Source organism: Daucus carota, chromosome 9, assembly GCF_001625215.2.
Source record: "Daucus carota subsp. sativus chromosome 9, DH1 v3.0, whole genome shotgun sequence".
In the NCBI taxonomy this organism is placed as follows: domain Eukaryota; kingdom Viridiplantae; phylum Streptophyta; class Magnoliopsida; order Apiales; family Apiaceae; genus Daucus; species Daucus carota.
Window position 1 is genome coordinate 22805956 of NC_030389.2, and position 23521 is coordinate 22829476.

The 23521-nt window shown below is 41.6% G+C and overlaps 1 non-coding gene across 1 annotated transcript; it reads right to left on the reverse strand.

Annotated features, from left to right (window-relative positions):
* Window positions 1-18504: 18504 nt before the first annotated feature.
* LOC135149796 (small nucleolar RNA R71) lies at window positions 18505-18611 on the reverse strand. Its single transcript, XR_010288011.1, has one exon. It is a non-coding gene; the product is annotated as a small nucleolar RNA R71 (small nucleolar RNA).
* Window positions 18612-23521: the final 4910 nt, after the last annotated feature.

Below are 23521 nucleotides of genomic sequence, written 5' to 3' on the forward strand. Positions count from 1 at the left end.
AAGCTGCGGCGTTCTTCTCTAAGAATGACAGGATTATTGATGGTTCAAAACACATGGACCTAAAATACCTGTTGTTAAAGTAAGATGTTAAACAAAAAAAATTGTCATTTAGTCCATATGCACTGACTTGCAATTGGCAGACATACTTACAAAAGGACTCCCAATTAAGACCTTTGAAAGGCATGCTGAAAGTTTAGGTCTCCTAGACAGTTCCTAAATTACTGATTATGTTGCTTGTTTTATTTATATATATGGGGAAAAAAATTACCGGGCTCTTAATGTATAACATCTAAAGTTTATAGTTTCTTCATTATAAAGGCGTACACACTTATGTTCAAGATGAATGAAATATTAGGTGACCATTAAGCCATTCTCATTATGACCTGGTTGTGAAAATTGCAGATGTGGTAGTACAGGGAAGTAAGCGTGTTGTACAACAACATGTACACGCCATAACTCATGCATCTGTTAATCTATTAACTAGGGACTTGAAGAATAACTAGTGTCTTTGTGCACATTCATGACCTGTTTCCTATAAGACCAAGTGGGGGACTATAAGAAATTTTTTAATTATTGTAAGGAATTTATATTCATTCCTATAAATTTTCTTTCTCATAAAGTGGTCTATTGGAAACTCAAGAGTTGAAAACCTTATTTCTGATGGATGATTAATTAAGGGGTAAATAAATTAGGTGAGATGGATGGTCCTCTCTCTCTCTCTCTCTATATATATATATATATATATATATATATATATCCATCCTTTCCATCAAAAGGGTTAGACTTATGAAAACCGTAAATGATAGCACATAATTGATGTATATAGAAAAGAGAGAGAAACTCATACATTTACATTGAAGCACCAACATACAAGACCTTGTTGCATTTAATGGAGATGTATAAGTTTCTCTCTCTTTTCTATATACATCAATTATGTGTTATCCTTTACGGTTTTCATAAGTCCAACTCTTTTGATGGAAAAGGTAGATATATATATATATATATATATATATATATATATATATATATATATATATATATATATATATAGACAGAGAGAGAGGACCCTCTTGAGTTTCCTATAGACCACTTTATGAGAAGGAAAAAAATTATAAGAATGAATATAAATTCCTTACAATAATATAAATATTTCTTAAAAAATACAACATGCATTGAGAAATTAAGGAAGTGCTATATTAAAGGCGGCAATATTAAACATATTTCACCCAAAATTTTCTTTACACGTGATCTTCAAGAGAATGGAGAAATTTAAGTTCAACAAATTCGTTTAAGTGACAACCTTGCAGATCCTATTCACAAAATCGCTTCCCCCTTCGGTTTTCAAAACGGCATCTGTAGACTGAAGGACTTGAAATAAAATATTTCAAAATCGATGTACTCCTTTACCATGATTTTTTTCCCAATGAGTTTTTTCCTAAAAAAGTTTTAACGAAGTACGATTTTTGAAAAATAGACACCTAAGGGAAAGTGTTAGAAATATGTGTGGATGTCTCTAGATCTTTCTAGTCCCTGTCCTTTGGCTTTTCAAGTCCTAGAACCCAAAGGACCTTTGCATTTTTAGATCATTGTAACCTCCCATATTTTGTACCTATAAATAGGCAATAATTGGGAGTTTGTAGACACAACAAAATATAATACAAATCTCTCTTTTCTCTAATATAGTTCTTTCTTATCTCATTTATAATATTTCTTAATTATCATATATTTATGTAACATAATTATGAATTTCAATTTGAGTTTTTCCCAAAATATTCAAGTTTTGAATATATATTTTTTTTTCCAAAAATATGATTTAATCATATATGCAGGGGCGAAGCGAGAAATTAAATTTCACCAAGGCTAACTTCTGAATTTTGTTTCTATAACTTCGACTATGTAAGCTAGAGAGACTACGTCAGGGATAAAAGCTTTTCTCATAACCATGACAATGAAAACAAAAACATGATAAAACTTTTGGCAAAAAAAAAAAAAACATGATAAAACTAGGAAATTTGATATCACCTATCTTTTTCCTTGCACAAAAAACCTCAAAAACCTACTAATTACGGTCTCTTTACACATGTTTATTTTCTATTGCTACCGAATGTCTTACAAACACAAATATGGGCTGAAGTGCTAATTTTGTCATGGGTGATTCTAAAATATTTGGGCTTTATAATATAAAATATTGTAAAAAGAAAATTTACACCGGGTTGGAGCCCATCACAACCTTTGCATGGCTCCGTCATTGCATATATGCAACCACAAATGCCACCGTAAAATCGGAAGAAAAATCGCTTTCAACCAAACTTTATCATATTTTTGAAAAAAAATTAAAAATTTGATTATTTCAAAAAGTTCTCATAAAAATCTTTTATTTTGAATTTTGTTTTAAATAAAAATATGTGTTCTCATCAGGCCACCAAATTATATGGATAACTGACACCAAATCATTTGATGTTGTTATGCCCAAAATTCAACATGAACTTCACTGATGGGCTAGGCCCGTATATAAGATGAAGATATGGACTTACGCACTAAAGATTGGGCTCGACAATATGTAGGCGCGCCCACATATCTGACTACGTCCAGAAGAACCTCTTGTAAGGGCGCGCTTTAGGTGGAAAACTATTTTGGGCCGACATATTCAAGATTGGGCTGGATCACATGACAGGCCGCGCCCACTTGCCAGGACGCATCCACATGCCAGGCCGCGCCCACTTGCCAGGCCGCGACCACATGCCAGGCCGCTCCCACATGTCTGGCTGCGCCCACATCCCAGGCCGCGGCCACATATCAGGCCGTGCACACATGTCTGGCTGCGTCCACATTTCAGGCCGTGGCCACATTTCATGCCGCATCCACATGATGTCAGGCCGCGCCCACATGCCAAGCCGTGGCCACATGTCAGGCCGCGTCCACATTTCATGCTGCGTCCACATGATGTCAGGCCGCGCCCACATGCCAGGCCGTGGCCACATGCCAGGCCGCGTCCACATATCAGGCCGTGTCCACATATCTGACAGCAACCACATATCTGACCGCACCCAGAAGGACCTCCATGTGGGCGCGCCCTGATTGGAGGGAGAAGACACATCTCAGCTTTTTAAGGAAATGATTTATATGAAGACCGACTTCATGGGCCAGGCCCACAAAAGAAGACCTGGTTGGGCCAGAAGAATCAAGATCAACCCGATTTAGAAGTGACCATGTAGAAAGATAGGGCGCGCCCTATCTTTGGGCGCGCCATCTTGCCGAAGACAGTTCAGTTACCAATGGTTCAGAAGGACAGAAGGAGATGCTTTTGTTTAGGGGGACGCCCTTAAGCATAAGTAAATCCAACTGTTGAATTGTAGAAGGCCCTACCTTGTAGTCTAAGGAGTTGTCCTCCTTGGGAGGTGGAGGTAGAATAGAAGACGCGCCCTGAAAGGCTCTATCTCTGTAGTCTGGCGGGTTGTCCCTGTCGGGGAGTAGAGTAGTGTCCATGCATTTGGGGTAAGCCTTGGGTGCTCGAGAGTCTACAAGGCCCAAGGCTAGGCCTCATCGTATTGGGCCCCTTTTGGGAGGAAGATTCTAGAAGGGGAGGCCCAGCCCGCATCGGTCTCTTAGGAGAAAGAACTATGTGTCGGCTTGATCCCCTATAAATAGGGGTACGTAGGCAGATTGTAGGCATCGATCATTCTTGAGAGCTATTCCAGTTAGCAATCTTGAACCCTTTGCTTACAATTGCAGCCGCATCCAAAACAAACAACCAACCACTTCCTACATTCTCGCCAACAAGAATCTTGATCCACGCCGTGAACCTCATCTTTGTTAACCTACCAGTTTTCTCCGTTAACAAATTGGCGCTAGAAGGAGGGGCTAGTTCAAGATTTTCCATCAAGGAGAAAGATGTCGAACCACGGCGAGAGAACGCCCGGCGGGAACCAGCACCCCGATCTTAGATCCAGAGGAGACAACGTTGGAAAGACAAGCAACACCGGACGGACGGACGACATCACGTTCGGGGACACCCCCCAAGAATAGGCAATTGTGATAACAGATGGAGACAACGTCAGTCTACGACGGCCGATCGCCTGGTCGCCGCCAATCATGGTGAGTAACGATGAATTATCTAAGAAGTTCGTTCAGAGGGGATAGATAATGGGATCGAAGGAGAAGTACGTTATGAATGAGAAGAAGACGAGATCGAAGGAGAAGTCCGTGATGAAGGAGAAGAAGACGGGATCGAAGGAGAAGTCCGTCATGAAGGAGAAAAAGACGAGATCGAAGGAGAAGCCCGTTATGAAGGAAAAGAAGACGGGTTCGATGGAGAAGCATGTTCAGAAGGGAAAGACAACGGTAAGCATGGTTGTTTGTTATCGATATTGAACAAGGCACGGTTGTGAGGGCGAAAGATGAAGGCAAGATCGGAGTGAAGGTTCTAGAGGCTAACACATGAGGGAAGCGTGATTTTCGGATCTGGAGACTTTCTTAGGGTTTCGGAAGGAAGCAAGTCCCACGGCTGGCACAATGTATCGATGAGCGCGCCTCCCCCTGACTGGGCGCGCGTAAGGTAAATATTTTTCTTGTACTTGTGTACGGTATATTGTGTTAGTCGGGTCCTTTGCAGGGAGGAAGAATGTTAGTTTAGGCGCGCCTTCCCCTGACTGGGAGCGCCCTGAGGTAAATACTCTTCCTGACACTTGTATACGATATGTTGTATTGGTTGTATCCCTTGCAGGGAAAAAGTATGTTAGAAGGTGCACCTCCTTCTAACATGGCACACCTTAGGCACAGACACGCTTCACTTCAATCTCATAGATGCTCAAGTCAACCAAATAACTCGACAACAGACATCGGCAATCTTCTCGTTCCATCATCAACTCATCATCAAATCTTGCTTCGTCGTCGAATCTCCTTGCTCCATCAAATCTTGCCATGTCATCGAATCTCCTTGCTCCGCCGCCAAGCGACCTCATAGCTAAAGGGGAATCCCATCTACGACGCGTGTCCAACCTAATATCCAGAACATTCCAGGGATCGAGGCTATCGACATCAACACCCTCAGGATTATCTCGACACTACTTTGATGGAGGAAAAACATCACCTCCAGTCAAGAATCAGTCTTTGCCGAAGTCATCAAGGATCCTTCGCCCGTCAACTACAAGAACACAACCTCGGGAGACGAGAACAATCTTCCAGCCCGGAACATAGAAGCAGACGTCAAAATCCAAGCAGAGACAATATTACCTATTGAAGAAACTACACACCACCTCGGGACTATGATGAAAGATCTAATCATTGGACACATTTTGTTGCGTCAATAGAACACATCTTTAAAGCCAACCAACAAAGGACTCTTCCGAAGCCCAGCTCCATTATCTTCCTGGTAGATGATGGAAGTTCATGAAGAAGTGTGTCACAATCACTCGGGGGGTAGTTCACTTGCTCTAAAGATCCTGAGGCAATGGTTCCAGTCGAGGTTGAAGCAGGTTCTTTAAGGAGAGACAGCTTTGAGCAGGAGGCAAACGAAGTTAATCAGAGGCTTCACCCCCGATATGGTGGAAGAAGTCAGAAGCGAGTCACAGCTCAGGAAGCGGCATATTAACGAAGAACAACTCGATTCTACAATAGCAAGGTCAAGGCCAATCCTTTGAATAGGGGAGACCTAGTGCAGGATGATGTCAGGGATGAAAGTGCCAAATCATGGAGTGTTCGGTGCTAACTAGGAAGGACCCTATCGAATCAGATGTGGACTCTTTGGAGAGACACATTGCTTGGAGCACTTGCCGGGAAAGCTCGTCTCGGCGGTATATATTGTGGAGGATTGTGAGAGAAGACTTAGGGCAAGCTCCATGTTACAGGTTGAAGGCTGAAGTCCCAGAACACACTCCAGGGTATAGGTCGGAGACTCAGGACAAGCTCCGAGTATAGGCAAGAGATCCAGGACAGGCTTCGATTGCAGGTCGGAGACACAAGATAAGTTCCGAGTTCGGGTCGGAAACCCTGGACATGCTCCTAGATACATGTTGAAGGCGCAAGACAAGCCCAAGGATACAGGTCGAAGACCGAAGATCCAGAACAAGACCGAGAATGCAAGTTGAAGCCCAAAGACCCAGAACAAGACGCGAGATGTAAGTTGAAGACCGAGGACAAATACCAACATATAAGTTGTTGACCTGGACAAAACTATGAGACCTGAGACGAGCTATGAGTAAAATATTGGAGGCCAGATGTATAATATGAACTTAATATCTTGGAGACGACCTTTGTTCTAGGCGCTCATTCAAGAATTGATCAAAACTTCAAAATACCATTACAAGGCATTCAACTAGCCGGGAGAGAAAGTTACCAAAAAATCAACAAGCACTTGATGGAGGCTGCTTAGAATGTGGTCGCGCCCACTTATTTGGCTCATCCAAGAAGAACCAAAATCTGGGAGCGCCTTGATGGAAGGAAGAAATGAGATTGCCTGATGAGACAAATCCACTAGAAAACCGGAGATATGTTGTTTGGGCCCGGACATGGTCAGAATTAGGCTGCTAAGTAAGTGGGCGCGCCCATTTAACTGGCGCCGCCCACTTAACAGGCGCCTCCATGAAAGACCTCCAATCACTCGGTTGTTAGGCCTCCAATCATATGTGGTCGTGCCCATATATCTGACTACGCCCAGAAGGACCTCTGATGCGGCGCACCCTGTTTTATATGAAGACCTGCTTTATGGGACAGGCCCACGTGGATGATGAAGGAAGACTATGTTGGGCTGACATGTTCAAGAGTGATCTAAATCATATTGGCGGCGCCCACTTGTCAGGCCGCGCACACTTGTCAGGCCTCGTTCACCTGTCAGGTTGCGCCCACATGTCAGGCCTCGTTCACCTGTCAGGTTGCGCCCACATGTCAGGCCGCGCCCACATGTCAGGCCTCGGTCACCTGTCAGGCCGCGCCCACCTGTCAGGCCTCGGCCACCTGTCAAGCCGCGCCCACATGTCAGGCCTCGGCCACTTGTCCGACCGCGTCCTGAGGGACCCTTGTTGAGGGCGCGCCCTGTTGTAGGAAGAAGACATATTTGACTGATTCTACATAAATATGGTTTACATGAAGATTAGAAGAGCGGGAGGGAACATGAGGCGCCCCCAATTATCCTATAACTCAAACGTCTGCAGAGTTGAGATCCTTGTTCAACAATAATTGGAAGAATTATCTTCACCATCAAGGTGCGCCTCATCCTCATCTAAGGCGTGGTAGAAGGTACGAGCATCGGCTTCAGCAACATCGTCTTCCTCGACTCAACCACTTCAGCATCGGCTTTACCATCATCGTCTTCCTCGACTCAGCCTCTTCGGCATCATCTTCCGCGACTCAGCCTCTTCTGCATCGGCTTCGGCAGGATCTTCTTCGTCGACTTAACTTATTCTTCTCAGTGGAATCTTACTCAATTTGACTCGGCTACATTATTCAAAACTCAGCTATTCTATATCAAGAAAGTTCTAACAGTCGGCGCCACACAACGCGCCGAGTTAGGAAACTTCTACGTCTTTTACACATGCGAAGGACAGACGTCACAGAGGAATAACCAAGATGGAACGTCGTAGGGAGTAAAGATTATCAAGATCTCGTCGACATCTTCAATGCCACCAAGATCTAGGGGGTAGTTGTTATGCCCAAAATTCAACATGAACTTCACTGATGGGCTAGGCCCATATATAAGATGAAGATATGGACTTACGCACTAAAGATTGGGCTCGACAATATGTAGGCGCGCCCACATATCTGACTATGTCCAGAAGAACCTCTTGTAAGGGAGCGCTTTAGGTGGAAAACTATTTTGGGCCGACATATTCAAGATTGGGCTGGATCACATGACAGGCCGCGCCCACTTGCCAGGACGCGTCCACATGCCAGGCCGCGCCCACTTGCCAGGCCGCGACCACATGCCAGGCCGCGACCACATGTCTGGCTGCGCCCACATCCCAGGCCGCGGCCACATATCAGGCCGTGCCCACATGTCTGGCTGCGTCCACATTTCAGGCCGTGGCCACATTTCATGCCGCATCCACATGATGTCAGGCCGCGCCCACATGCCAAGCCGTGGCCAAATGTCAGGCCGCGTCCACATTTCATGCTGCGTCCACATGATGTCAGGCCGCGCCCACATGTCAGGCCGTGGCCACATGCCAGGCCGCGTCCGCATATCAGGCCGTGTCCACATATCTGACAGCAACCACATATCTGACCGCACCCAGAAGGACCTCCATGTGGGCGCGCCCTGATTGGAGGGAGAAGACACATCTCAGCTTTTTAAGGAAATGATTTATCTGAAGACCGACTTCATGGGCCAGGCCCACAAAAGAAGACCTGGTTGGGCCAGAAGAATCAAGATCAACCCGATTTATAAGTGACCATGTAGAAAGATAGGGCGCGCCCTATCTTTGGGCGCGCCATCTTGCCGAAGACAGTTCAGTTACCAATGGTTCAGAAGGACAGAAGGAGATGCTTTTGTTTAGGGGGACGCCCTTAAACATAAGTGAATCCAACTGTTGAATTGTAGAAGGCCCTACCTTGTAGTCTGAGGAGTTGTCCTCCTTGGGAGGTGGAGGTAGAATAGAAGACTGTTAGGTCCAATCAGACATAGAAGGGGGGGGGTTGAATACGTCGTACCAATTTCTTCGATTTAATTTAATTGCGGATAATCTTGTTTCAGTTCATGTTAAATCAATCGTAAATAAATAACTCCAGCAAGTCGGGGAATATTCTTGTATTAGAAATAATCCTCGGGTGCTACAAATTCCAACACAAGTGTCGGCTGCAGAGACTACAATCACTCTATTACAAACCCTCGATAAAAACAATATTCTAATTTAACTCTCGAGAATGTGTATAGTGTGTGCACTTACAAAGTGTGTAGTTGTTTTCAAATGAAAACATCAAGCTCTATTTATAGGCTTTCCAACAACTAACCACGGTTAACGAGTTCGTCCTGGACGACTTGAGTTCGTTCGGGACGGATTCGTTTAATGAAAATAATTCTAACTCCCAAGTGTAATGAATTGGCGCCAGTTACATATACATATATAAATATGTATTGTAAAGTTGCGCTTGATTCAGTGTATAAGGGAGAGAGAAGTCAGTGCAAGTCAAAACTTGCGGTTTGACTTTTCTGGTCAAACATTGCGCTTCAATCTCCTCCTGTATCTAGACTTAGATAATTTTAGAACACACAAACTTGCGCCACAGGGAGGATGACCTGGAGTCGCAACATTTGACTTGGTCAAATGTTGCGCTCCAAGTAGAGTTGCACATGACTGTGTCATGGACACAATATGTTTACTTAGAAGATTTTCTGGCCAAGTAGAAGTCAAACTTCGCGCTAGTGGCAGTCAAATGTTGCGCTTCCATAATGCCCCACTGTGATGAACTTGTAAATCTTTCTAAGTGTTAAACTTGCGCCTCCTTCCATGAATTCCACTGTTATCTCTCATAAGACTGAGAGTTGACCTGGAATTATATTTGTGTTATATACATATGTATATTTATATATATTATTAATTGATTTAATAATTACTTGAATTAATTTCTTATTCAAGTAATAATCAATTAATATCACATATATAAATATATATATATATATATATATATATATATAAATATTTAGATACAATTCCTTGAAGTTACTTTCTGAAACAGCTCAATTGACTTGATCAATTAATTCGTTGATCGAATCCACTGAATATTTTCGTACGTCCTCACGTCCTGTGCACTGGTCTGGTTCACGAACGACTCGAACTGAAATAATTCTTTGAATCCTTTGCTTGATAATATACTTGATCAGTCATTCCGGGTTAGGTGTTGCTTCGATAAATTTGATTATAAATAATCAAATTAAATGTACTGGAATCTTCTGGTCTTTGATACTTGATCTTCAGGCAATCTTGATAGCAGAAACACATTGAACTTTATTCTTCACTGAGGCTTGAACATGTTGATGAACTTCTTTCAGTGGACGGATGCTCGTCTCAGATATCTTGATTGTCTCTGTCTGTTCGTATCGAATCTCCAACCTGTAGATTCCTGTATTATACTTACGTATTGTTTCCTGTCTTTTGTTGTGTTGAGTTATCGTAATTACATTTACGTTACATTATGCTTTACAATCTCCCCCTATTTGATTGTTAGAGTTCGACAAGCAAATCCTTTAAGAACATAACTCAACTGACATAATGAAAAAGCATACTAATTTAAACAAGAAATATGTTAGGTCCAATCAGACGTAGAAGGGGGGGGTTGAATACGTCGTACCAATTTCTTCGATTTAATTTAATTGCGGATAATCTTGTTTCAGTCCATGTTAAATCAACCGTAAATAAATAACTCCAGCAAGTCGGGGAATATTCTTATATTAGAAATAATCCTCGGGTGCTACAAATTCCAACACAAGTGTCGGCTGCAGAGACTACAAACACTCTATTACAAACTCTCGATAAATACGATCTTCTAATTTAACTCTCGAGAACGTGTATAGTGTGTGCACTTACAAAGTGTGTAGATGTTTTCAAATGAAACTACAAGGCTCTATTTATAGGCTTTACAAAATCTAACCATGGTTAACGAGTTCGTCCTGGACGACTTGAGTTCGTCCTGGACGGATTCGTTTTATAAAAATAAAACTAACTCCAATTGAATGTATGAAGGGGCGCAGGTTCTATATACACATATATGTATAACAAAGTTGCGCTTTGAATCATATATATGTGTATATATAAAAGGTCAAACCTTGCGCCTCAGGAAAGTCAATAGTGGCGCCATACAGTGTTCCCTTGTGATGCCTTAGTCAAAAATAAACTGAAGTTGCGCTTGACACCATGGAGAGTGTGTGTGGCGCAAACTTTGACCTTGAGTCAAAGGTTGCGCCTCATTGAGCTTCTACTGTATTACTGAGTAGTGCCTTAGACAGATTTCGAAGTGATTGACTCAAGTCAAAGTTGGCGCTTTGACTTGAGGTCAAACCTTGCGCTTCCTTCACTGTGTGTACCCCTGAGAGTTACTTAGAGAATTTCTAAGTGTTTTAAAGGAAGGATGAGGCGCAAACTTTGACTTAGTCAAAGTTTGCGCTTCATCAGTGATGAAGCTTCCCTTGTTTTGAAACACTTAGACAAATTCATAAGGCTTCCTGTTTTGCATAATAATTAAATATACATACATATATTTATAATTAATTGTGTTTAATTAATTACTTGAATTAATTAAATTCAAATAATTCACAATTAATATATATATATATATATATATATATATCTAATTAATAAGTTCCTTTAGCAATATATCCTGGAGCAGCTCTATTGACTTGATCAACTGATTCGTTGATCGAATCCACTGAATACTTTCGTATGTCCTGACGTCCTGTGCACTGGTCTGGTTCACGAACGACTCGAACTGAAGTAATCCTTTGAATCCTTAACTTAATAATATCCTTGATCAGTCATTCCGGGTTAGATGTTGCTTCGATAAATTTGATTATAAATAATCAATTGAAATATACTGGAATCTTCTGGTCTTTGATACTTGATCTTCAGGCAATCTTGATAGCAGAAACTGATAGAACTTTATTCTTCACTGAGGCTTGAACATGTTAATGAACTTCTTCCAGTGGACGGATGCTCGTCTCAGATATCTTGATTGTCTTTGTCTGTTCGTAACGAATCTCCAACTTGTAGATTCCTGTATTATACTTACGTATTGTTTCCTATCTATTGTTGTGTTGAGTTATCGTAATTACATTTACGTTACATTATGCTTTACAATCTCCCCCTATTTGATTGTTAGAGTTCGACAAGCAAATCCTTTAAGAGGATAACTCAACTGACACAATGAAAAAGCATACTAATTTAAACAGGAAATAATACTAAGTACAGTCTGGATTATATCTTACATTTTCCAGAAATCAAAAGTAAATACAAGTAGCCATTTGTTCCTCTAGCCTTAACTAATCTGTCCTTGGTTTCTTGGCTCTTGCATTAAGCAGCTTTTGCTCAGCTTTCCTCTTTGCAGCTTCCTCTACTCTCTTCTGAGTAAGCTTGTTTTCAATCTCTTTAATCCTTGCTGTAATGGTACTCAGTGCCACTTGCTCCAGTGTATTCTCAGGTGGAGGTTGCTCTAGATTTTTCTTCATCTTCTCTAAAGTTTGCAGGTGAACCATCTTCTTCAACTTCTTAAAAGTGACATTCATCTCCATTCCTTCAATTTTCATAATAATCCTTGATGGATGAGCACGAACTCTAGAAGTGTTGTGGACAGTCTCTACAGCTTTTCTTATCTCCAGAAGATCAATCAAATCTTTGAGCACACTCTTGTCTTCTTTTACCACTGACCACTTAACAGCAGCAACTGCACGAGTGATTCTTTTGGAATTGAGTTTTCCAATCTCTGTGAGTGGTATAGCAGTGACTTCAGAGTCTTTCTTCTTCTTGAATATGACAGAAGTAGGATTGTAAGTGACAACAGGAGCATTTGGATTTTCAGGAATTTCAGGGTTGAGTGGAGGCAGTGGATATGGTGGTTGACGATTGATGGCTGACAAGTCTAAGTCTCTCAGAGCAGCAAAGTTCAGACGATAAGCATATAGCAATTCAGCAGTTAGTCTTCCCTTGCTAGTCCTTGAGCACTTCTCCCTGACTTGAGCTTCCAGATATTTCAGTATACGAGGATTGTATGTTGATAATGCTTCATCAGTGAGTCCAATACTCTGAATCATACCATCCTTGAAATACTTGATAACTGAAGGCTTGTCATGAATTTCAACTCCAATATCAGATATCCAATCTTCCACCATATCTCTGAATATTTCATTATGCTTTCTGCCGGTTGAGATGATCTTGTTTCTTACCACAAACAGCTCAGTTAAAGAAAGATCCCTGAGAAACTGACTTGACACATGCTTGAGTCCATGGCCTTCTCTCTGTAGCTCAAATGATATGTTCACCATCCACCCTCTCCTGGGAAGAACAGCAACAGACACAGTAGAAATGATATCATTTAACACCTCGTGATAATCATGTAAATCCTTGTAGTTGTTCCTGAAGGAGTCAAAGATATCTTTTACTTCGTCATCATCATTGTCTTGAGTGACCTCTGGAAAATCAAACACAGATCTAGCAGCATCCCATTCAGCTCCATCTTTATGTAAGTTGGCAAGTCTCCTTTCCCTTCGAATCCGTCTTTGGTTTTCTAACTTCTCCCTTGCTCTCCTTTGCTCAGCATAATCCCTAGCAACATTAGCAATGTCTTGTGGATTTGCAATTTCAAACTCTTCAGCAGGAAAGATGTCATTGTGATATGCAAGTTCATCAGCAAAGACTTCAGTGTCTGGGATTTCTCCTTCTTCAAGATCTTCATTCTCAGCACCAACCATCCTAATCACCCTGTCATCCACAAACTCGGGGATGTATTCATCATGACTGTAACTGAATTGATGTTTCAGAGCAGAATCAATCAGTTCTTCAGACACCCCTGTGAGCACCCTTTTTCCCTTTGCTTTTTCAGCTGCTCTCTCCCCCTCAGTTGAGTAATCCTCTCTGGAAGGTTGAGATGCCAGCAATTTAGCTTCAAGAGCAGCCAATCTTTGCTCCATAGTAGACTTAATCTCCACCAACTCCTCCCGTAGAACAAGATTTTCAGCTTCAAGATGTTGAACTTTGAATTTCAGAGCTTCAAATTCTGTCATAGATACAGTTGGAATTGGTGTAGGTTGGGCTGTTGGGTTCTCACTTGTTTGTTCTGTAGGTGTTTCTCTCGTTTCACTCAAAGCTAGAACACTCAGTGGGTCAGAGGGTTTCTGTATAGCAAGTTCTGTTGGTGTTTCCCTCTCACTCAAAGATATTCCAGCATCCTTAGATGTACCTGCAGAAGAAATCTTCTTAGCCTCTTCTAGAGAGGTCACAGAAGGTGCAATGAAGGTTCGTGAGCCTTCGTCCTCAGTTTCCTCGTCAGATGAATCTGAGTCATAAGAAACAAGTTGCCAACTACTCGAAGGTAGTGAGTCCTTAGTTGGATCCTGAGTTGGAATCTCAGGGTAGGTAGACACAGGGCTCGAAGGATGTGATCCTTGAATTGGCGAAGCACCCTGGTTTCCCACAACTGCCTTTGACGGCGAATGACTTTATGACAAGTCCTCTATAACTGGCACACTTCCTGATACGAAGGGCTCAGAAACAGATTGCCGTTCACCTTCGAGAGGTGAAGAGTCCTTTGAAGGATCTGGGAATGTTCCTCCCAGGGGGGTAGACAAGGATGTAGAATGTGGCAATTCATCCAAGTTTCCCCCAGAAGCCTGTGAAGGCAATTGACCCTGAAGAGGATCAGAAACAACAGTGTCTGTCCCTGACATGGACGACAAAGTGTTAGCAACCGTCAATTCTTCCATCGTGTGTGCAACCTCACTGTGCATTGGAATAGTATTTGGCTGAGGTGGTGAAGAAATAGACATATCTGCAGTTGTCTCAGGTTCTATTCTCCTTTCTTGACTAGGAGACAGAGCTGCAGTTTCAGAAACAATCTCCTTATGTGGTGCACTTAAGGCACTTTCTCCCTCGCTCTCAGGAATAGTAAGTGGTTGGCTGAGGGGTAGAGTAGTTTCTGCTTCAGTTGTTTGTGAGGTGGTGCCTTGGTTATGAACTTGTGGGATTTCAAATTCATTGGCACTTGTGATAGGAGGTGAAAGCTGATTGGAATCCAGAAGATTCTGAACCCATTCAGGTGCACTAAAGGAAAGATTGTCAGAATCAGAATGAATACCTGACTGTAGCAGTGGATTGTAAGTGTTGGTGAAGAGTTCATCAATATCCACCATTGCATCATCAGAAGGTGCAGCTACAGTGACTTGAACAGGAGTATCCACTTCATCCTCAGAATCAGTGGAATTATCCTGTAAAGAATCCTCTCCGTCAGATTGAGCATTGTTGTCAGAGGATGTTTCAGCATCTTCCACTATCACCTCTTCTTGAACTTGAGAAGTTTGAGTCTCAGGGATATTAGCTTGATGAGATGACTCAGTTACTTCTTCAGCTTGTGTTTCAGGGGCTTCCTCTTCCTGAACCACTGGATCAGCAACATTTTGAATGTGTGGTGGAGGCAAGTTCTGGTTGTTTAAGAATTCTTGCATTGCCTCCGGAAGAACCACATCCTCATTGTTGGTGTAGTTCTGATGATTCTCCAGCATAGATATCACCCTTGTAGTCATGAAAGAGCATATAACATTGTCTATATTGGGATAGACAGCTCTTTCAGCGGGAGTCAGCATCTGGTTTAGCACAATCTGGAAGAACCTAGGATAGAGGAGTATATTTCTGTTTTTCCTTAGGGAGTCCTGAAAAGCTCCCATGATCAAGTGTCCCAGATTGATTCTTGTTTTCTGAGCTATTGCAATTCCAATTTCTTGATTGAAGATGGTAATCCCATGGAACCCTCCAATTTTTGGTGCAAATACATGAGAGATGGAATTAAAGAAGAAATTCCATTCTCGAGGTAAGTGCTTCACATACATTTTCCCTGGAAGATCACCATTCTCCCTCTGGCAATGAATAGCAAAGAAGAAGTTTGTCCTTTCAGCCCGGTCTGGAACAGCTTCAAAATTCTCTGTTGGAAGTTGCAGAGCAGTGTTCAGGGTATTTTCAGTAATTGATAGTGTTCGTCCCTGAATTTGACAAGTAATACCAAGTACCTGTCCTGCATTCACAACAGAAATAGAAGACAAGAAATCTCGTAGAAGAGATTTGTTAAGATAAACAGATTCTATCATAGCAAATCTAGCATACGAGAATTCAGACATATAACGAACCCAGCGTCGATAATTCGCTTGCGTAATTAAATTATTATTCTCAACAATTGTGAAATTTGTTTTCGGAATCTCAAAATTTGCAGCCATTTTTAATTAAAATTAAAAATGATTATAAATTTCGTTTCACGAATAAAAACGAACAAATTTCAACTTATGTCACGAAAATAATTAATTAATAACGCTCCGTAAAACCCTAATTCCAAGAATTTCAGATTTCGATGAAATTAAAGTATGTTATACTCCTTGAAATTCTAAGAATAATGGTATCGGCTTCGCAAATTATTGATGCAAAAATCACGTACAAAACAGTCCAAGAAGTTCAAGAGGTTCGAAAAACCCTTACGAAAAACAACGATGGATCGTTGATTTTTAGGTATGAAATGAAAGCTCTCGGTGAGGGGATCACGAATCTAGTTCCAGAATCTAAAATGGACAAGGTTTCGGTGGTGATTTGTGAGATGAAAGATCTCGAGTTCGGAAGTTTTTAAAAAGTAGTGGAGGTTTTTCTTGCGTGTGTGTATAGGCTGTTGATAAGTGGTATTTATACACACTTATAGGCCTTCATTTCCACTTAAATTGGTTGGTTGTACTTAAGTGTTTAGTGTCTTTTGATATGTTTTTATTGTTTTTCTGTGCAGGTCACGAGTTGAGGTGATGAAGTGATTTTCTATCATTTTAGGTTGGTTTTGGTGCATTATTTGCAAGAATAGAGAATTGTGGATTCATCGCGACTTGGGATTTTGTGGGTATATCTTCTACAAACCCTCACGAGAGCACACTCGTCCACTAGAGCTATCTAGGGGTTTAAAGGGCTTGTTGCATGTGCTAAATGCAACCGTGATCACCTACGGAAGTGGTACTAGAAGCGAGGAAGGACATGCACGCGAGAACGAGCGAGAAACGAAGAAACGGAGCTGCCAAGACAGACAGTAGCGCGCCCGCGCTACTTGTTAGCGCGCCCGCGCTACCTTCTGCTGTCACTAGCGCGCCTGCGCTAGTTTAGCGCGGCCGCGCCCAGCAGAAGTACCCCGGGCCGATTTTTACAGCTATTTTGACGGATTTTCGCAGCGGTCGAGGCCCGGTTGACTTGGTCAATGTAATTTAATTTCTCGTGTGTAAAACCCTAGCCTCGTAGAAGTAGTTTTAGAGTAGAGAGAACAATATCGTAGTTTCAGTTTTAATCATTCAAGCACATTATCAGTTTGTATTAGATCGTTCTTCGCGAGGAAGTGACAGTTTCGAGCGAGATCGTGAACATCAATTCTGTAACGTGTGATCCTTATTATTAATTCAAGTATTTTTATTTCGATTAATTCTTGTCTTTTATTTATCATGCTTTCATTGGAACCCATGATGTCGATTAGTTCGATTATGAACTAACCGCCTTCATGGGGTTCTAATGGATTTATCGATGTAGTCTAGTAACGAATATTAATTGCTTGATTTTGTGACGTACGTTGATTTCTTTGCATGAGCCGTGCTTATTCTTCTTAGGAGCGTAGCTAACTTCTAAGTTGTTTGTTAATTCTTTCTGAAGCGAGAGTGGATGATTGAATTTAGAACTATGCCATGTAAACATAGGATTATGTGAATGAAACATAATTTGTGATAGACTTGAACTATTTTTATCACCCTGTGTAATCACGATAGACGACTTGTTTTTAAACCTCTCTGCTTACACTACCGCTATAGAGATATAGGGTCTGAGCCTTGTTGGTGTCCATGAGATTTCTGTCTTAACTGCGGATTTTGATTGGTATGATATGTGTGAAACGAGAGTTGGCATGTATTACTTTCGTGTTGTCTGATTAGGATCAACAGTCGCATGTTAATCAGTAAATTCAATTCTAGATGAATTCGATAATGAAGTTAGAATCTCATGTGTTTTCCTATTCTGATTTTGATTAGTAAATTTAGTTATTAGTATAAAAGAACATATCCTTGTTAATTGTCTTAGCAGTGAAAATTACTCATACATTGTTGCATAGGTGCGTATTCTTAATTCACCAGTCTCTGTGGGATCGAACTTAATATATTACTTGTGATCACGTGCGCTTGCGTGTAGATTTTTGCGAACAAGTTTTTGGCGCCGCTGCCGGGGACTCGGTGTTAATTACTTAGTTTATGTACTTGTCATCAGTGTGCGTAAAAGTCACTGACTAGGATTCTATTCTCTTCTCACTTTTCTTCTTTTCTTTATTTCAGGTACTTGGATTGCGTTTATGCTAACACGTTCTCAATCTCGTAAAAAAACAATTGATTCATCTTCATCTTCGTCTTCTGATTCTGAAATAATGACAGAACCTGAAGCACAACCAGACAGTAAGGCATTGAAGGATTTCTCTATGCCAAAGATCGACGATATCCAATCAAGCATTGTCAGGCCTGCAATCGCAGCCAAAGCCTTTGAAATCAAACCAGGAACTATTCAAATGGTCCAGAACTCGGTACAGTATGGGGGTTCTCCTACTGAAGACCCCAATATGCATATACGGAATTTTATAGAGATCTGTGACACTTTCAAATTTAATGACGTCTCTGATGAAGCTGTGAAGCTAAGGCTTTTCCCATTTTCACTGAGAGATAAGGCTAAGGGATGGTTACATTCTTTACCATCTGGTTCGATTACTACATGGGAAGATCTAGCTCAGAAATTTCTCACTAAATTCTTCCCCATGGCAAAGACTGCTGCACTACGAAATGCTCTATCTCAATTCTCTCAACAATCAGGAGAAACATTCTGTGAAGCTTGGGAGCGATATAAGGAGATGCTAAGGAAGTATCCTCATCATGGCATGCCGGATTGGATGCAAATAAACAGTTTCTATAATGGTCTTGGACCTCAATCCAGACCTATGCTTGATGCTGCTTCTGGAGGTGCGCTATGGGCTAAGAGTTATGAAGAAGCTTATGATCTTATTGAAATGATGGCTGCTAATGAATATCAGAACCCTACTCAAAGACTTACTCAAGGGAAGGTAGCCGGAATTCTTGATCTTGACACGTCTACAGCTATAGCAGCTCAACTTAAGGCTCTCACGATGAAAGTCGATTCTCTGGCTCACCAAGGAATTCAACAGCCAATCTCTATCTGCGAATTATGTGCTGGTACTCATGCTACTGATCAGTGTGCCATTTCTAGTGAATCAGCACAATTTGTGAGCAATTTTCAGAGAGGTCAACAGCCTGCTCCAGCTACTTACCATCCTAACAACCGAAATCATCCGAATTTCAGCTGGAGTAATAATCAGGGTTATAATCAGCCTCAACAAGGATTTCAACAGGGACCTAAACAGTATAGTCAGGCTGGAACTTCACAACAGTATGCACCTAAACAGCCTTATCACCCACCGGGATTTCAGAATCATGGGCAATCAGCTAACGAAAGGTCTGACATGGAAGAACTAAGACTCATGTACAAGAGTCAGGCAGTAACGTTGAAAGCCTTGGAGACGCAAGTCGGTCAGTTAGCTAATGCTTTATTAAGCAGACCACAGGGGAATCTCCCTAGTGATACAGAGGTACCAGGTAAGAGGGACCCTAAAGAGCAAGTCCAATCCATTACGCTAAGATCTGGAAAAACTACAACAGGGCCAACCTCAACATTAGTGCAGAATCAGGATGATGAACAGCAAGAAATTCCAGCAGAACTTCCTTCGAATACAATTGGCATAACACCTACTGTTGAAATGGATAGGGCTATCCCTACAGCTGGTCCGGTGTCAAAGCCATCATATCCACCACCTCCGTTTCCTAGGAGGTTAAAGAAACAGCAGCTGGATAAGCAATTTGGTAAATTTCTTGAAGTTTTTAAAAAGCTTCACATCAACATTCCGTTTGCTGAAGCACTCGAGCAAATGCCTAGATATGCCAAGTTCATGAAGGGTATTCTTTCAAAAAAGCTAAAGCTCGAGGAGTTAGAGACAGTAGCTTTAACAGAGGAATGTAGTGCTGTGCTTCAACAAAAATTACCACATAAGCTGAAAGACCCGGGAAGCTTTACTATCCCTTGCACTATTGGGAAGTTCTCTTTCGATAAGTGTCTGTGCGACTTGGGAGCTAGCATCAATCTGATGCCTCTATCTATCTTCACACAACTTGGCCTGCCAGAGCTCAAGCCGACAAACATGTCTTTACAACTAGCTGATCGTTCGATCACATATCCGAGAGGTATAATTGAAGATGTGCTAGTCAAAGTTGATAAATTAATATTTCCAGCCGACTTCGTGATTCTTGATTTTGAAGAAGACAAGAGAATTCCCATAATCTTGGGTAGACCCTTTTTAGCCACCGGACAAACTTTGATCGATGTACAAAAAGGGGAACTTACAATGAGAATACAAGACCAGACGGTCACGTTCAACGTATTCAATGCAATGAAATTACCAACTGATGAGGAATCTTGTTTCAGTATGGATGTACTTGATTCTACGGTAGAAACCAATAGCCAGCGGATTTTACAGGATGATGTATTGGAAGCAATCCTTACCAATGATGAGGAATTGGACAGTGAAGAAGAATTGGAAGAAATCCATCATCTTAACTCATCACCTTGGCGAAGGAATTTTGAACCACCTGTCGAATCTCTTGGCTTGGAAGAATTAAAGGAAGATCACAAACCACTACAACCATCAGTGATCGAAGCACCTAAACTTGAACTTAAACCGCTACCGGATCACTTGAGGTATGCTTTTCTTGGTGAACGTTCTACTCTTCCTGTTATTATTGCAGCTAACTTGTCAGGTGAGGAAGAGGAAAAACTTTTGAGGGTGCTAAGGGAATTCAAAACAGCAATTGGGTGGACTATAGCTGATATCAAGGGAATCAGTCCATCATTTTGTCAACACAAAATTCTCATTGAAGAAGGAAGCAAACCTTCAGTGGAACAACAGAGAAGGTTAAATCCTATCATGAAGGAAGTTGTAAAGAAAGAAATTCTTAAATGGCTCGATGCAGGTATCATATATCCAATTTCAGACAGCTCATGGGTGAGTCCGGTACAATGTGTGCCTAAGAAAGGAGGCATGACAGTAGTAGCCAACGAAAAAGGGGAACTCATCTCAACTAGAACTGTCACTGGTTGGAGGATTTGCATGGACTACAGAAAGCTGAATAAAGCTACAAGAAAGGATCACTTCCCTCTGCCGTTTATTGATCAGATGCTTGACAGGTTGGCTGGCCATGAGTTCTATTGCCTGTTAGATGGGTATTCTGGCTATAATCAGATTGCTATTTCTCCGGAGGATCAAGAAAAGACAACCTTTACATGCCCTTATGGTACTTTCGCATTCCGAAGAGTACCTTTTGGCTTATGTGGTGCACCAGCCACTTTTCAAAGGTGCATGATGGCAATATTCTCAGAGATGATCGGCATCAATGTGGAGGTATTCATGGACGACTTTTCTGTATTTGGAACATCTTATGACGAATGCCTCACGAATCTGAGAATGGTTCTTAAGCGCTGTGTGGAAACTAATCTGATTCTCAATTGGGAAAAATGCCATTTCATGGTGCAAGAAGGAATCATATTGGGACATAAAGTATCTGCCAACGGACTGGAAGTTGATAAAGCGAAGGTGGAAACAATTAAAAATCTTCCTCCACCACTCTCGGTTAAAGGCATCCGAAGCTTCCTTGGTCATGCAGGTTTCTATCGAAGGTTCATCAAGGACTTCTCAAAAATTTCCAAACCTCTTTGCAATCTGTTAGAGAAAGACATTCCATTCAAATTTGATGAGGAGTGCTTGGAAGCATTTGAAATCTTGAAAAAGAAGTTGACATCAGCACCTATCATCACTGCACCTGATTGGAGTAAACCATTCGAATTAATATGTGATGCCAGTGATTATGCTGTAGGAGCTGTACTGGGCCAGCGTACAAGTAATGTGTTTCATGTTATCTATTATGCCAGCAAAACATTAAATGATGCACAATTGAACTACACTACTACTGAAAAAGAACTTCTAGCTATTGTCTTTAGCTTTGAGAAGTTCAGGTCTTATCTTCTTGGAACAAAAGTAGTGGTATATACTGATCATGCAGCCATTCTGTATCTCATCTCAAAGAAGGATTCTAAACCAAGACTAATTCGCTGGGTTTTATTACTCCAAGAATTTGATGTGGAAATTAAAGATCGGAAGGGCACAGAAAATCAGGTAGCGGACCATTTATCCCGACTAGAAGATCACAGCAAACAAACTACCGACAACACTCTAATCAATGAATTCTTCCCAGATGAACAGTTGTTTAGAGTTGAGGCAGAAGAGCCATGGTTTGCTGACATTGTAAATTATCTGGTGAGCAAGGTCATTCCTCCAGAATTCTCTTATGCTCAACGCAAGAAATTCCTTCACGATGTGAAATGGTATGTTTGGGATGAACCCTTTCTGTTTAAACAAGGAGTCGATCAGATTCTCAGACGGTGTATTCCTAATAATGAAGTTGAGGGAGTTTTGCGCGAGTGCCATTCCACTGGTTATGGAGGCCATTATAGCGGCGAGAAGACAGCAAAGAGGGTACTTCAAGCAGGTTTTTACTGGCCAACTCTGTTTAAAGATGCTCATCAGTTCGTGTTGGGGTGCGATCGTTGTCAGCGTACAGGTAATATTTCTAGGAGGAATGAAATGCCTCTTAAAATGCTTTTGGAAGTCGAAATATTTGATGTTTGGGGTATTGACTTTATGGGACCGTTCGTTTCGTCTTGCAACAACCAGTATATTCTATTAGCAGTTGATTATGTGTCTAAATGGGTGGAAGTGAAAGCTTTACCTACAAATGATGCTAAGGTGGTCTTGCAATTTCTTCAAAAACAAATCTTTACCCGTTTCGGAGTCCCTAGAGTCATTATCAGTGATGAAGGCTCTCATTTTTGCAATCGGAAATTCACAACCTTGATGTCGAGATATAATATCATTCACCGGGTTGCTACTGCTTATCATCCTCAAACGAATGGTCAAGCTGAAGTGTCTAACAGAGAGATCAAACGCATATTAGAGAAGGTGGTTAACCCTTCTAGGAAAGACTGGTCCTTACGATTAGATGAGGCTGCTTGGGCTTATCGAACAGCTTACAAAACACCGTTGGGTACTTCTCCATTTCAGCTAGTGTTTGGGAAAGCTTGTCACTTACCAGTAGAGTTGGAACATAAAGCTTATTGGGCACTAAAGAAGTTGAATTTCGACTTACAGTTAGCTGGAGAAAAACGCATGATTCAACTCAATGAGTTGGAGGAGTTCCGCCTCCGTGCTTATGAAAATAACAAACTCTACAAAGAAAAGGTGAAAAGATTGCATGATTAGCGGCTGATACAAAAATCTTTTGTGGTTGGTCAATTGGTTCTATTGTATAACTCTCGGTTGAAGCTGTTTCCAGGGAAACTCAAGTCACGCTGGTCAGGGCCATTTACAGTCAAGACGGTATTTCCCCACGGTGCGGTAGAAATCTATGCAAAATCACCGGATGAATCATTTAAAGTTAATGGTCAACGGTTGAAGCCTTACTTTGGCGGAAATGTGAATCGTGAGGTACAAACCACGATTCTTCAGTCGGAATAGGATTAATTCTGGACTTCACGTCGAGCTAACGACGTTAAACAAGCGCTTCGTGGGAGGCAACCCACGCATTGGAACCACATTGTACCATTGTAAACCTCAAAAACACAAAAAACGAGAAAAATAAGCCCTGGATGTCAGACACTAGCGCGCCCGC